The following is a 15358-nucleotide window of genomic DNA, read 5'->3' as shown; positions in this document are numbered from 1 at the left end:
GCTTTTCCACCCACACTTTTGCACCCGGTACCATACTGTCTGAAGAGCCAAAACTGCGATCCTCACGGGTAGTTAACACTGTAGGAGGCTCCCCTTTCTTAATCATGGACAATTTAATGGGAATGATTATCAATTGGGCCACTCGATCACCCTTGTGTATTGATAACAACTGATCCCCACTATTCATTAAGATGACTTTGATCTCATCTTGGTAATCAGCATCAATTACCCCTCCCAACACTTGAACACCCTTCAATGCTAGGCCAGATCTAGGGGCAATCCATCCCATATGCTCTGGGGGAATCTGTACTCCAATCCCTGTTTCAATAACAACTATTCCTCTTGAATCTAATCTTATTTCTTCGTTAGAATGCAAGTCTGCCCCTGCTGACTCTGGAGTTGCTCGATAGGAGCTAAGGAACCTGGTGTAATTTCCCAGTATAACAATGTTTCTCTAACTGAATTGGGTTGAACCTGTAAGTTAGGAGTCATTAATCGCATCAAAGGAGTTTCATGTTCATACACAGGCCTATTGTTCAGCACTTGCACCGCATCAAACACACGATCACGCCAGCCTGCCAAACTGCCGTCTCCAGATTTGCGCAACTGTTCTTTCAGTAACGCATTCATTCGTTCAATTAGCCCTGCTGCAGCTGAGTGGTATGGAATGTGATATATCCACTCAATGCTCTTTTCCTGACAAAACTCCTGGATTAGTTTGCCTTTGAAATGTGACCCATTGTCACTTTGAATCTGCAAAGGCACTGCATAATGTAATATGATCTGATCTAACAACCTGATGGTATTCAATTGGGTTGCACGTTTTCACGGCAAAACCATCAAATATCCCAAGTATATATCTACAATAGTGCATGCATACTGACAACCTCTGCTGTTTGGCATAGGACCGATATAATCAATCTGCCAAATTTGACCTGGTAATTTTCCTCTTCTCAATGTACCTCGAACAATCTGAGGTATAGGTCTATGCAATTGGTGTTGGCACACGGGACACTGCAAAATGATTGTTTTCACTAGTTCTAACGGAAGACTGATGCCTCGAGCTTGTGCCCACCTGATAGTAGCCTTTTCTCCAAGGTGCCCACTTTTCTGATGGGCCCATTTGGCCAAACCCTCCATATCGTCTTCCTGAGCCTCTGCATCCATTGTCGCAATCTTGGTGTGTTCGTCTGCAACAGAATTAAACCAACGTTCTAATGAATCTGTGGCACAATGCGCGTCCACATGATATACAGTGACTTCACTTTGCAACAACATTTCTGCAATATCTTGCCACAGTTCTTTTCCCCCCAACTCTTTTGAATGAATCTTCCATCCATTCTTTTGCCAAGTCGGCAACCACACTGCCAATCCATTCGCCACTGACCATGAATCTGTGTACACATGGCATTGACCAGGGGTCTCTTGTTTCAATGCTTGGTAAACTGCGTAAAGTTCTGCGAACTGACTGCTGTTTCCTTTCCCTGTCGTTGTCAACATCTTTTTTGTTTTGGGATTGTACGACACTGCTTTCCAGTACCGCTCAGTTCCCACATATCGAGCTGAACCATCCGTGAACCAAGCATGCTCTGTTTGTTCCACGGTCAAATCCCTGTAAGGGACTCCCCATTTCACGGGAGACTCACGTTTTTCAGGCACCTCCGGTGGTATGTAATCTGAGGGCGATATGTTGGCTACTTGCTCATGTAATTTAGCCACTTCACCCTTTCCTGATTTGGCTCTGTCTTGAATATACCATTTCCACTTAATTATGCTGGCTTCTTGAGCATGTCCTATACGATGCGTTTTAGGAGAGCTCAGTACCCACTGCATGATTGGTATTTCAGGTCTCATGAATACATCATGACCTAAGGTCTTTTGTTCGGTATCACCAAGAGCCCAATAACATGCCAGCAATTGCTTTTCAAACGGAGTATATGAGTTACCAGCATCGGGCAACTTACGACTCCAAAATCCTAATGGCACACGTTTCCTGTCTTGTTTCTGCCACACACTCCAGTTAGCATAATTGTCTTGCACAGACACATTTAATTCCACTTCGCCTTCCTTCAAGGGCCATAAATCAAGCACCTGCTGCACAGTGTCTTTCGCCATCTCAAAGGCTCTCTGCTGCTCTTCCCCCCACTGAAACTCATATTTCTTACGTGTCACTTTGTAGAGGGGGCCAAGATCTGCCCTAAATGCGGAATGTGCTGTCTCCAAAAGCCAAACAGTCATATAAACTGCTGAGCTTGCTTTTTGCTTGTTGGAGTGGTGAATTCAAGTATTTTCTGTCGTGCTTTTGGCACCATTTCTCGATGCCCATGATGCCACTGAATCCCTAAGAATATCACTGTTTCAGCTGGGCCTTCAATTTTACTCGGATTAATCTCCCACCCTTCCTTATTCAATCCTTCTATAAGGACATCTAGCTGACTTTGCACGCTATGCTCATCCTTGCCCTGGATCAAAATATCATCAATGTAATGAGAGATTTGTATCTCAGGTTTACACGGTATCTTGTCTAAGTGCTCTGCCACTAGCCCGTGACAGATAGTCGGACTGTGCATGTACCCCATGGGTATTCTCGTGAAAGTGTACTGACGTCCACCCCATGAAAATGCAAACTGTTCTTGACACTCATCAGCAATTGGCATGGAGAAAAATGCATTAGCTAAATCGATCATTGCATACCAAGTCCCCTCAAACTTTTGGACATTTTCAATCAAAGTAATAGCATCTGGGACTGCGGGCACTAAGGGAGGAGTGTGTTTATTCAACTCCCTGTAATCCACTGTCATCCTCCACGACCCATCCCCCTTTTTAATGGGCCAGAGCGGATTGTTCCATGATGTGGTAATAGGGCGTAATACACCCGCCTCCACGTACTCTTTGATGGTGTCTGAGATTTCCTTGTGCCCCCCAGGAATGCAGTATTGTTTCATAGCTACCCGCTTAGTCGCTATGGGCACTTGCACTGGGGGCATCTTCAATTTGCCTACAGTAATGGGTGTACAAATTAATGCACTCACCCCAAACTGGTATGTTTTACTGCCAATTCCCAAGGTTAGCCCTTCCAAAATGTCAAAGCCAATTATATATTCAGGTATCGGGACAATAAACACTTGGTATTTCTGCCTCTTTAAATTGCCTATTTTCATCTCCACTCTCGTTTGCACTGCGGGGGTCTCCTTTCCCCCTAAACCTGTAATCGTACACTGTTTGCCTTTAAATCGTGTCGGATTACCATGAATCAAAGAGGCCTCCGCCCCGGTGTCTATCAATGCTCGTACCCCTTGTGTGTTTCCTGGCCCCCAAAAAATCTTAACATCAACATGAGGCCGCCTATCCACTTTTATGCGGGCAGATGCTGCCGGAGCTTGGCCGAAGCCCTAGTCAAACTTCGAATGAGTGTGACTCGTCTCTGCCTCTAGCCTCGCACTCACCACCTTTCTCAATTCAGCATATGTCGGCTGGTACAGGGAAGGTGTCCCCATAGACCCTTCATCTTGTTCTTCTGCAGGGGGAGCAGAAGGTGAGGCGTCCCCCTTTGTCATGGTGACTACTTGTTTCTTAACCTGTTTATACCGTTCTTTGGCTCCAAGTCCTCGTTTTTTGTATAATTCATACATTACTCTGGTTTCAATGCCATCAATTTGTTTGTGTGGCACACCATCTTTTAACAAAGCCAAAAACATGTCTTTTCGAGACACTCGGGAGTCTCTGCTATCTTGCCGCCTGCCTTCAGTTCTTCTCTCACTGCGCCCCTCTCTCTCCTGTGGCTTGTTCTCGCTCTTATCCCACTCTCCTAAATCTGCAAGTTGCCGAATGGCATCTGCTACCTCATCCGTAGCCTTGCCCGTCATGCCTACGAGCAAAGTCATAATGATACTTTTGTATGCAGGTGGCGCAAATTTAATCACCATGTTTCATGTTGAAACTGAGAGCGGCACGGCTCCCATGTGATCAGGAGCATCTATGTGAATCGCCTCTTTCATAGCATGCTCTCTGACTTTTTTAATTGCTTCTCTCAACGTATACCACTTCATTTCTTCACTGGGCCAATCTGTGGTAATAGGGTATTTACGGTTACATGCTTGGGCTACCAAGTGCAACAAAGACACCTGCGTATCTTGACCATTAGCATCAGAGGACGGTCCTGCTCTTAAGACCTCCTGTACATTGGTGTCAATTGACAGGAGTAAAAAAACGCGGTGAATCAGTAGAATCTACCAACAACCCTGCAGCACCCCCATCTAGCAATCTCACCATCCATGTCAATAAAGCTTGCCCTGATTTTTGCCTCAAACGGGTAATAATTTCCCCAACCTCCTGTTGTGTGTAATCCTCCAGCGTGGTTAAATCCACCATTCCGCCAGCCGGATTCTGCAGGTGTGGTCCGGCTCGCTGCCTTCTAACAGGCTTCGCTGCCACTGGTTTCTGTTTCACCTCTGGTTTGGGGTCAGACTCTTCTGCAGAACTACTTTCTAGACTGGTCGAATCAAAAATATCACCATCCCATTTATCCGTATCCCAGTCTACACCAGCGGTAGCGATTACAGTTGCCACGTTTCTTTTGTTAACCCCTCCCCGTCTTTTCCTATACTTATATCGCGCTACTCTGACTGCTGCCCTCTCGCCACCGCCTGATATTTGTCGGCCTTATCTTTAAACAATTTCATTTGAATCTGCTGTATTAACGCAGTCTGCCGTTCTGCAGCTAGTTCTCTCTCTAATCTCAAAACCTCAGCTTTCATATCCATTTGCTTCTGATCTATTTTCCTATAAGCATACAAAAGAATCCAACCTCGCCTACCTAATGCCGCGCATTCTTTACCACGTTCTACTGGAACTTGTTGCAAGCATGCAATTACATCAGTCGGATCGGCATCTCCCAATCCTTGATCACAAGTTTCACTTAAACCGGCCCCACATGCCCACGCTTGAGCCAACTTATCATACAGACTCTTAGTCCAACCTGGAATAACAACATCAGAACAGTCACCGCCAGCGGTAACGCTCTTCTTCTTGAACAAACTACTCATTATCGCAAGCAAAACAAAGCCTCGTTGAACCTATATATTTTCTTCTCCACACTGCAATCACTCCCACAGACACTCAAACAGTTACCAAAGAGCAAAAAAAAAAATGTCACTTACACAACAACCAAATCTTATCTACATTTCAACAGATTTTTGAATGCACGGAACAACTCATCACGTACATCCTGTTCGTGATGCCAAAAATGTACTGCTCTCCCCCGAAAAGTGCACGAAACAACCATAAATCATCAATGCAATAATGGAGCAAGTACTTTGAACCACAAAAAACAGACAGACACAATAACTCACAACCACGCACTCTTAGAAGATAAATCAGCTCTTTACGGCTATTTATTCAAAGCTTACAAATACATAGAAATCACTCATACAAATAACATGGACCTAGTTCACAGAAGAAATAAAGAAATCAAAAGGAAATACATCACCGTGAGCGTAATTGAAGTCCTCATCTCGTCCAGAAGCGGCTGGAAGACTCCAGGGACAGCCAGGCCGAGAGTACCACAGCTCACAGGAAGGCCAGACGGGGCATCCTTCTCTGGCTGAAGTCTCACCCGACCCCCTCCGGGTTTCCGCATATATAGGAACTCCACAAAAGGGGAGTTAATTCTAGAACCTTCTGGAATTGCACCTGCACAGTTGAGGAACAGCCGTCAGTTGCCAGCTGGGTAAATTGAGAGCTCCCCCCAAGGAACGCAGGGCCTCCCTGCTCTAAAAACAAGCTCCACGGAGAACAGTAGCAAGCCATAACAACGTTAGCTTTCCCAGCAGAAATGACCTTGACTGCATATCAAGTTTGAATTTGAAAAAGCATGTTTGTCTCAGCACTGTGAATCTAATACTTCAGCAAAATGTGTGCAGCCTTTCACTGCGAAGTGAAGTAAATATTCAACATGGCTCTGAGCGCTCCCAAAATGCATTGTGCACCCGCGCAATTTTGAACCAAGCATAAATCCAGCACAACATACGCCGACGACGTCCTGTTAACGATATCCCAACCCAAAGAGTCCATGAAAGTACTGTGGTCAGAACTGAACGAATTCCGGGAGGCTTCAGGATTTCAGGTAAATCTCTCAAAGTCCACAGCCATGAGTATCAACCTGCCACGAAACCTCACAAGAGAGCTGGAAAGCGACTATCCAATACCTTCGGCGAAAGGGCAACTGAACTACCTGCGGGTCAGGCTACCAAACAAACCGGAAAGAACATACAAAGCAAACCTCCCCTCACTGTTTAAAGAACTCAAAAGTGACCTGATTCACTGGTGGAAACAGGAGGCCTCATGGTTTTTGGAGGATCACAGCCTTGAAAATGAACTTGATCCCTAGATTGCTCTACCACTGCTCAGCCTTACCAGTAGCTATCCCTAAAAAAGCGGTACAGGAGGTGCAAAAGAACATCATGAAATACATACAGGAAGGAAAGAAGCCACTAATTTCGAGGAGGGTCATGCTTTGAGGACAGGCAGTGGGAGGCCTCGGGGACCCAGATGCAGCAAGATACATCCTTGCATCACAACTCTCACAAGCGTTCGCCTGGAACACCGTCACCCAGAAACCCCGCTGGCTGGAGCTGGAGGAAGCCTGGAGCCCGATCCCAATAGACTCACTGCCACATAGGAAGAGGACCAGTGACCCCACAGTCACGAATCCCCGCTCAGCGACGGAAAACACGGTTCTGAGCTGGAGCAAGCCGGCGCGCCTGTGGAAATGCGGAAGCACGACTGGTCCACTCACCCCCATCTGGAATAACCCAGACTTCTCTCCAGGTACCTGCCCAAGTAACTTTCACAGATGGAAAGAAGGAGGGCTGGAGAAGGTCCAGGACTTCTTCAAGAACGGAATCCCCCTGGACTTCGAGGTTTGCAAGGCGATATTCAAAGTTCCTGAGATGGAGAGATTTAGATACGCACAGCTTAAGCACTGGCTCTCAAGCAACGTAATGAAAAAACTCGGAAGCAGAGAACTCACAGCCCTAGAGCGAACCCTTACAGCGACTCCCCCCAAGGGGAGAATATCAACCCTCTACAAGCTTCTGGACGGAACCGACCCATCCTACAAGGAAGCCTACATGCAAAAGTGGGAAAAAGATATAGGTAGGGTTATTGAACCAGAAGTGTAGGGTCACATCTGGGCTAGAGTGCAGAGAAGCTCCAAATGTATAACCAACAAAGAGGGGGCATTTAAGGTATGTTACAGGTGGTATCGATCCCCAGAAATGCTCAACAAGTGTAACCCCATGATACCTCCGCTTTGCTGGAGGGAATGTCCAGACAAACGCACGCTGTACCACCTACTATGGACATGCCCCAAGGCCACCCAATTTTGGAACTCTGTGCTAGATCAGGTGAAAGTGATCACCAGCCTCACAATCCCATGGGACGCAGGAATTGTCCTACTGGGAGCAAGGGGCGAAGGCCAATTTCCCCTGACAGGCCGCAGAGCTGAACTATGCGCTCGCCTACTAACAGCCGCAAAAATTTCAATAGCCAGGTTCTGGAAAAACCCTGAAGGGCCGGCAATCCAGATGTGGTGGTCGAAGTGTTGGGACATAATAGCCGCCAAGAAAATTACAGCCCTTCTGTATGGGAACAGAGACAAATTTTTATCAAACCTGGGTCCCGTTCCTAGACTACACCCAACAATACCCAGGGCTGGCTAGACAACCTCCCACTCTCCGATGGATGAACAAGCAAAACTAAAGAGGAGGCCGGAAGAGCAAGACGCAACCTAGCGCCAGCGGAACCTGGCAGGAAAGACTCTAGTAAACGGCCGCCTACCCCACTACCCCCCGGAGAGAGCCAACGCCGATGACCAAAGGTCCACGGCCACAGAGACATAGCACCCTCCCATCCCACAGTCGAACTGTAAACGCCTGCCTCAATCCCCTTCGCCCCCCCTTCTATCCAGTCTCGCCCTCCTCCTCCGTCCTCAGCAAGACTTTAAGGATGTGTTGTTAGTTATTTATCTGTTCTGTTACCAAACAATCAAGTGTTGGATAATGCTCATGCTATATCATTCTACGCTGTAAAAACAATGCAGCCTAAAATAAATAACAAAAGGTACAAGCAACTGTGCAAGCACCAAACCCAACCAAAATATTCAAATACTACAACACAGCACTTCACCATTCATTAACAATACTGCTGTCACCTTCTCAGCAAACGCACCAGTACAACTACCCCAAATTACACCCTTCATAGAAGAAATTAAACTTGCAACAAGGAATAAAGTAAGTCTTGCACTATGCAGACACATCACTCACATCAATTAAGACGCAACCAACACACATGCACATGCAGCTTAGTACTTGCTGCCATTTACCATTGATCAAACCAGCACATTTTAACCAATTATTAACAAGATTCATACAAACTTGTTTATTTTAGTGCAGTACACATTCCAAAATCAAACATTAAGTAGCTGTGGCCAGTTACACATCATTAGACCCTCTTGACATTTGATTCAACAACAGTATATCAAAAATGAAAATGTAGTACTCACTTCCTACAGGTATCAGAGAGGACATACATGAGTGCATACTGTGCCGGCTGTAGGAAGTGAGTTGGGTAGGTTCTTCTTCATAATGAATAGGTACTGCTTTTTCATATGTGGTTGTGGTCTGTCTCTCCATGTCAGTGTCAGGGAAGTGATGAAAGTGAGTCTGGCGATATAGTTGGAGACTGGCAAAGTCACATGCCTATTAAACTTCATTGTCGACCAGGTGAGCAAGAGACTCTATTCTTGACCAATAAGCTAAGTGCCTGAAATCTGTTGAATCAGAAGTAATCTACATTGCATGTAAGTAGCAGTCTTTGTTTACAGATGTATACAAATGCATTGGGAATGACAAACAAATAAAGTGATCCTTGTTGAAACAAACAGGCGTACTGTCTTTATTCCCCAACCTCGGGAGTTACCTTGTCGTGGTGGTTGGGCTTAACTGCGATTTCACTTTGGAAAGAGCAGGACCAAAGACTCCCTCCTTGTAACAAGCAGAAGACTTGCTTGGAATATGAGGGCATGGGCACTGTGGCATTTAGTTAGTGCTGAGAGGCCTGAAGCTTTCCTATAAGTATACCCAGAAACTCTACAGTAAAGACATTCCCTTTAAGTAGGCACCATGAATTTTGGTACAGGGACATACCCTCTATTGCAGACATTCTATCTCTCAGGCCTCACTCAAAGATTTCCTTCTGGGAGGGTGAGAAGGTCATCCTATGATTTATTGGAAATATGTCCTCAGTATTCAGTAACCTTCACTGCATCTAAAGATCACCTCAGCTGTTTAAGTTATCACTGCTAGCGGTCCTCTCCCATTTGACAAACTGGGCCCAATTGTTATGCCAAATAGTTGTGTATTGTTAAAACATTTTCTTCAAGCTCTGAAAATGTACAATAACCCATTTTCTCATTTAGGGCCTGATTCACAGATCATTTTCCTATAGGATTGCCCCATTATAAAATGATATTGTGAATCAGGCCCATCGTTTTCTGACTGCAAAGGGTCAAGTATTTATATAACGCACTCGAGAATGATTCATATTATCATATTTCTTTTGTAGTAGCACTGACAATACTGGCTGTTCCTGATATCTGGTAGTAGTAAAAACATGTGTTAAGTGCAAACAAATCACCAGCATAATCCGTTCCAAGGCCCTATACAAAAGGAAAACACACTCAACAAATAGAATAGAGAATACAGAAACACAATCAAAAAATTAAAATGTAAATTTCCTGGAAATTCCCCATCAAATTACACAAAGTTTAAAGTAAGGAACTTGCAATGTAAATAAATGATGATTTAGTCTACTTAAAAATCTGCATAGTGGCACGCTTTCTAATGAAGATGGGTACTGCATTCCAGAGACAGCATCCCATTACATGTAATTTTCCACCAGAGGGAGCAGTATATATTTTGCCTAGTAAAAGCAAATGCTTAGCACTAGAATAGAGTGTCAGAGTTGGAACATAACGTCTTGCCATTTTGAAGAGATATTCAGGGACAATTCTATTAAGAAATGTCCAGATCTAATGCAAGACCCGGGCATGAATTTGGCCCTCTACCCTAAACTAGCCCATCTATGCTAGCGTTAGTGATATGGTCATACTTCTTGAACTGGGTCACCACTTGTATTGCTTGGTTTTTACTCGCCTGAAATTTGTTCAGGGATTCCTGGTAGTGCCAAGGTCAAGAGACATACAGTATTTACGTCGGGAGAGAGCTACAGCTTGCTCCAGAATATTAAAATATTTACCATTTACCAGATTATACGTGTCTGTCCAACAAAACAACCAGATTTCTGACTATCTCCAACAACATGACTAGGCCATTGAAAGGTAAGAGATGTACCAGAGGGGCAGGCCAGAAGCAGAACCTCTGGCTCATCACCATTTAATGGTAAACAGTTGTTCTGCATCCAATGCTGCACCACACTAATACATTCCTCAATCTTTGGCGCATCATCAATCCATCAGGGAGATCTACCAGAAACTGGGGTCCCATGTTATTTCACAGAACAAAATTACTACATGGTAATTTACTTCAAAGTGATTACATCGAAATAGTACTTTGAAGTTTTTTTGAAAATGTGTTGGGTCTTCCCCTTTTCCCTTCACTACCACCCCTACCTCAAAACCCTCCCACCCCTTTTTACCCTTTTACCCACAACTACATATAAGTAAATCGAAGTAATCACCTTGAAGTTAATTACTTCAAAGTAATTTCTGTCTTTGAAACAACGTGATAACAAAACTGGGCGCCATCAGCATACAGTGACATTTAAAACCAAAACTCTCCACCTATTATGCTAGTGGATACATAGAAATGTTAAATAATAGAGGAGACAAAGAAGTACCCTGCGGTACGCCACAGGGGATCAGGCCATTGGGAGAAGTGAAATAACCCAGGTGCACTCTCTAGCTGCCGTCTTTCCGTAAATATTAAATTCAGGACAGGGTCAGACCTTGATTTTTTATAACGTTTTCCAGCTAATGGATTAAGATACCATGATCTACGTTATCAAATGTTGCAGACACATCTAAGAGTATTAGGTCGGCTGGTATCCCTCTGTTCCTTAAGTCTTATAATGTTTCTTGTTAAGTAAGATTGCTGCTTAGGGCTCCACTGCAAACAAAATGCAGTCTGAAAGTCAATTGTGCTGTAACATCCCCTTCCAAAAGGTGACTTCCTAAAAGGAGGTTAGAGGTGGTTCTAATATTATAAGGCATTATGAGGTATAATGGAGTATAACTTTGCTTCTTTCAAAAGAGGTTCTAACTGCAGCTTCTTTCAACTGGCTTATAACTCTGCAGACCGATATTGGTTAAAATGGAAAGATCCTAGACAATGTTGTCTTTTAGAAATCTAGTTGGAAAAGGATCCTGTAGGGAGGTGGCCAATTTAAGATCCTGTACTCTCCTCGCTACGTCATGGCAGAATAAGAATTTCAAAGAAGTAAAGCCACAAGAGGATCACGCTAAGGCTGTTGCTGGAAGATTCATACGTCCTTTGCTCTGCTGCAATTGCATCACGTAAACTGATGAGTTGCCTTACAAAAAAGATGCTAAGTTGTCACAAAGTAACTGAGAAGGGGTTACTTTATTTGCTTTCCCTGTGTGCTGTGACTAATCTGGGCAATTCGTCCTTTCTTTCTAGGAGGGAGCCGCTCCCTTTGAGGCTAGGGAGGAGAGTTAGCTAAGTTAGACACTCCCTATGGGTCAGAGAAAGAGGGACCTCACTGGGAGTCACTTCCCTCTGTGGGACGAGGTCTCCCATTCCTATAAGGAACTACCTTTAAATAATACCCTGTCTGCATATATGGAATCGAAGAGACTGATGTTACATCTGTATAGCACTCAGAAAATACTGACAATGCTTTTCTACCATTGGCTCAAGGTAATGCTGGAGTCCAGTTGAACTCAGCAACTGATGTAAAGCAACATGTCCCTTTGAAGTACAGCAGCGAGAATAAAGAGAGGGGGAACCTTTTGTCTCTCACCAGCGGTAGCGTGGTGAGAGACAGCGAGGAAGCAGAGACACCACAACGCCGGGAAAGTTGGCATACCCAAACTGGAGACGGGGATGGAACGACCATCTTACCTGGTGGAAAGCCCTCTTAGCAGTAGAGACAGCTAGGCGTTTTGTTTTTTTGGTTAAGAATAAACAACCTTATGGGGGGGAGCTAGCCAGCATGGTGTGAGGACCTGTTTTTCAGAGCTCTCGGCAGATCGTATTGTGTTGAGAGAAAGACACTGAGGGCAAGTACCATAGAACATCAATTTGAGTGAAGACTGTGATCGCCAATTACCACAGGATCATGAATGCAGTAGTTATACTGCACTACTATAGTGATTGAAAGATGAGAAGAGAGCTCATCATCGACAGGATTGGAACACATGCACTGTGACCATTAGGGGTGTGTTGCACTGGGCCACATGCCAGATCCCAGGTCTCAGGGCGGGGCCAGGCAAATCAAAATGCAGTATTTCACCCAGTGCAATGTGACAAAGGCTGAAGGGACCCTGGTGATGAAGTCACACAAGGAGGTTGCACACCTCCTAAAAGAGCGGGAGATGACAAGATAATTGAGGCCATACTGTCGCTGAGTATGTCGGTGGTGTCCAAGATAGAAGAGATGAAGGTAGATGTGAACCTGCTCTGTCAAGATGTACGAGCATTATCAGATCGAGTATATACGGCACAGAATGACATGTCAGAGATTGGCCACACTGACAAAGAATTGCAAACAGTGCTGCAGCATCTGACTATAAAAGTGAAAATTCTGGAACACAGCGCAGAAGACGCAGAGGGTAGAGCTAGAAGTAATAACATTAGGATTCAGGGCCTTCCGGAAGGCGCGCAGGGCCACAAACCCACTAACTGTGCAGAGATTCTACCGTTACAAGAAATTGGCCCTGGGCTATTGATGCAGGGATTTACAGTGGAGAGGGCACATAATTCTTTAACCAAGAATACCCCCTCCTCTGGCAGCCCCTTATGAGGCCATCAGTAGTGAAAATAATGAACTTCAAAGACAGGGAAAGGATTTTGGCATTCTCCCGAGATGGATGCGTCAAACGCAAAACGTCCTCTACCCTTGCTATCTACCCAGATTACATGATTCAGGTAGGACAGAGGAGAAATATGTTTGTGCCTGCCAAGGAAAGGCTGCATCAGCAGTGTCTAAAGAATATGCTGGTATATCCTGCTAAACTGAATCTAACTTCATTGAAGACCCGCAGAGGTACAGCATTGGATGGATATGAATAGGATGTGCCAAGGAAGGACAGCCAGACGGTCGAGCGTTGATGCGGGAGAAAATGTAGCTGACTACTGGTGAGGGTCAGATCTGCGTTCTGGCGAATGGATTCGCTGATATCCCTAGAAAGACACTATGTGCATGGGGAGAAAGTGGCTAGTCTGGCCGTTTGCTCGGCACACCCAATGAACATGTTAATATTGAGACTTTGCTTTTCTTTATGCATGTTATGTTTATTCACCCCCAGCGGGGCATTTATTACATATCAGTGTACACAATATGGGGTACCACTACACCTACCCATGCTCATGGCTTGGGCACAAAGGAGTGGGTGTATAGGCTCGAATAGCAGGCTACTGTTGAGCTTAGGTTTTGTTGTTATAGTCTGGTTTTTGTGTTACGGTTGCTTGCGTACATGGGTCCACATGCACACACAGGTTTCGGAAACTGAGGTTGAGCTCCTTTTAACAGGGGAATCTAGGAATATTTGTGAGCAGCTGCACACATTGGGATTCTACAGGATAGAGAAGTGTCATAGACTGGGTGATGGGAGGCTCAAATTAGAAGAAGGATGTGAGGAGAGATTACCAAATGGCAAATGTTATAAATGTAGTGACATGGACCGTTAGAGGGCCTAACGGCTACTTAAAGCGCAACAGATTAAGAACCTATTTACAGAGGAAACGGGTGGAGATAGCTATACTCCAGAAGCATATGTAACAGCTATTAGACAGACTGCTTTGCTGGGCAGTTGGGGTGGAATGGGATATGGAGCTACTTATTCCACATACTCTAGAGGGGTGATAATATGGGTGGCTGCCTCAGTGCCTCTATAACTTTAGGAGGTACGTACAGATCAGGAAGGCTGAATGGTGATCGTGCATGGATATGTGGAACACAGGGAAGTATGCCTTATTAGTACATATGCTCCTAATCATGACGCCTCTGTTTTGTTCAGTCCCTATGAACTCTGTTGTCCACATATAGGGATGCTGTGTGGATATGGGGGGAGATTTTAATTGTACTTCGGATGATAAACACGTATGCAATCACGGCCCGCCAGAATCCTGGGTAAAATGCTGGTGGATCTTGATCTGGTTGAGATATGGAGACTACAAAATGATGGAAACAGAGTTTATTCATATCACACCTCCTCACACGCGTTATATACCTGCATAGATGATTTAATCACGGTTCGTGAACACGCCCATCAGTTTGTCAATGCAAAATATCTACGCATGTCTCAGTCAGACCACTCTCAGTTGCTCATTACTTGCAGAGTAATTGAGTGCTGTGACATTGGAAGATGACGGGTTCCCAGATCACATGGTGGATACAATTGCTGAATTCTTTGAGATAAATGAGTGGAGCGTGGACAGTGTGGAAGTCTTATGGAAGATGTCTAAGGTAGTGATGAGGGGGGAAGTGATAGCTAAGGCTGGGGGAGTCTGGAGGGCTCTTGTTTGGGAGCTAGATGGCATTGAGACGGAGATAAAGGCTTGGAGAGTTCACAAGAAGGGGGCAATGAGATCGATCACCAATTGCTGATTCTCAGACAATGATGTGTCAGTGCGTGGAAACGGCTAGGAAAATATGACAACACAATACATAGGAAGGGGATTCACCAACATGGGTTTAAGAGAGGTGGGCTACTTGAATGGTTGTATCCCAGAGCAATGTACTGTGTGGTCAACACTGAATGGGGGGAATTATGGCGATCCCAAAGGAGATTAATCAAATCATTATGGATATCACGGAACTATTTACAAGGACTCTGATGTGGGTAATTCTTCAAAAATAGAACTTACGCTGCCACAAATTAAGATACCCCATTTGCCCCAGGAACAAGCTGACCTGTTAAAGGCCCCGATGACGGAGGGAAAGGTTAGGGCGGTAATATCATCATTAAAAGAGGGCAAGCACAGAGAGGAGATTAACTCCTGGCAGAATTCTATAAAGAGTACAGTCAACAGATTGCGCCGAAGCTGCAGGAGGTGTAACTCAGCCCTGGAGAAGTGGGTGCTCACATTAAGTATGA

The 15358-nt window shown here is 44.8% G+C and overlaps 1 protein-coding gene across 1 annotated transcript in view; it reads right to left on the bottom strand.

The window, feature by feature from the left end:
* Positions 1-15358, bottom strand: part of LOC138579642 (uncharacterized) — a 31316-nt gene that overhangs the window by 1523 nt on the left and 14435 nt on the right. The gene's annotated exons all lie outside the window — the stretch shown is intronic.

The sequence above is a fragment of the Ambystoma mexicanum genome, chromosome 3p, assembly GCF_040938575.1.
Source record: "Ambystoma mexicanum isolate Mex_15411 chromosome 3p, UKY_AmexF1_1, whole genome shotgun sequence".
Taxonomy (NCBI): domain Eukaryota; kingdom Metazoa; phylum Chordata; class Amphibia; order Caudata; family Ambystomatidae; genus Ambystoma; species Ambystoma mexicanum.
The sequence above is the reverse complement of the archived record's forward strand: the minus strand, read 5'-3'. Positions and strand labels throughout refer to the sequence as shown.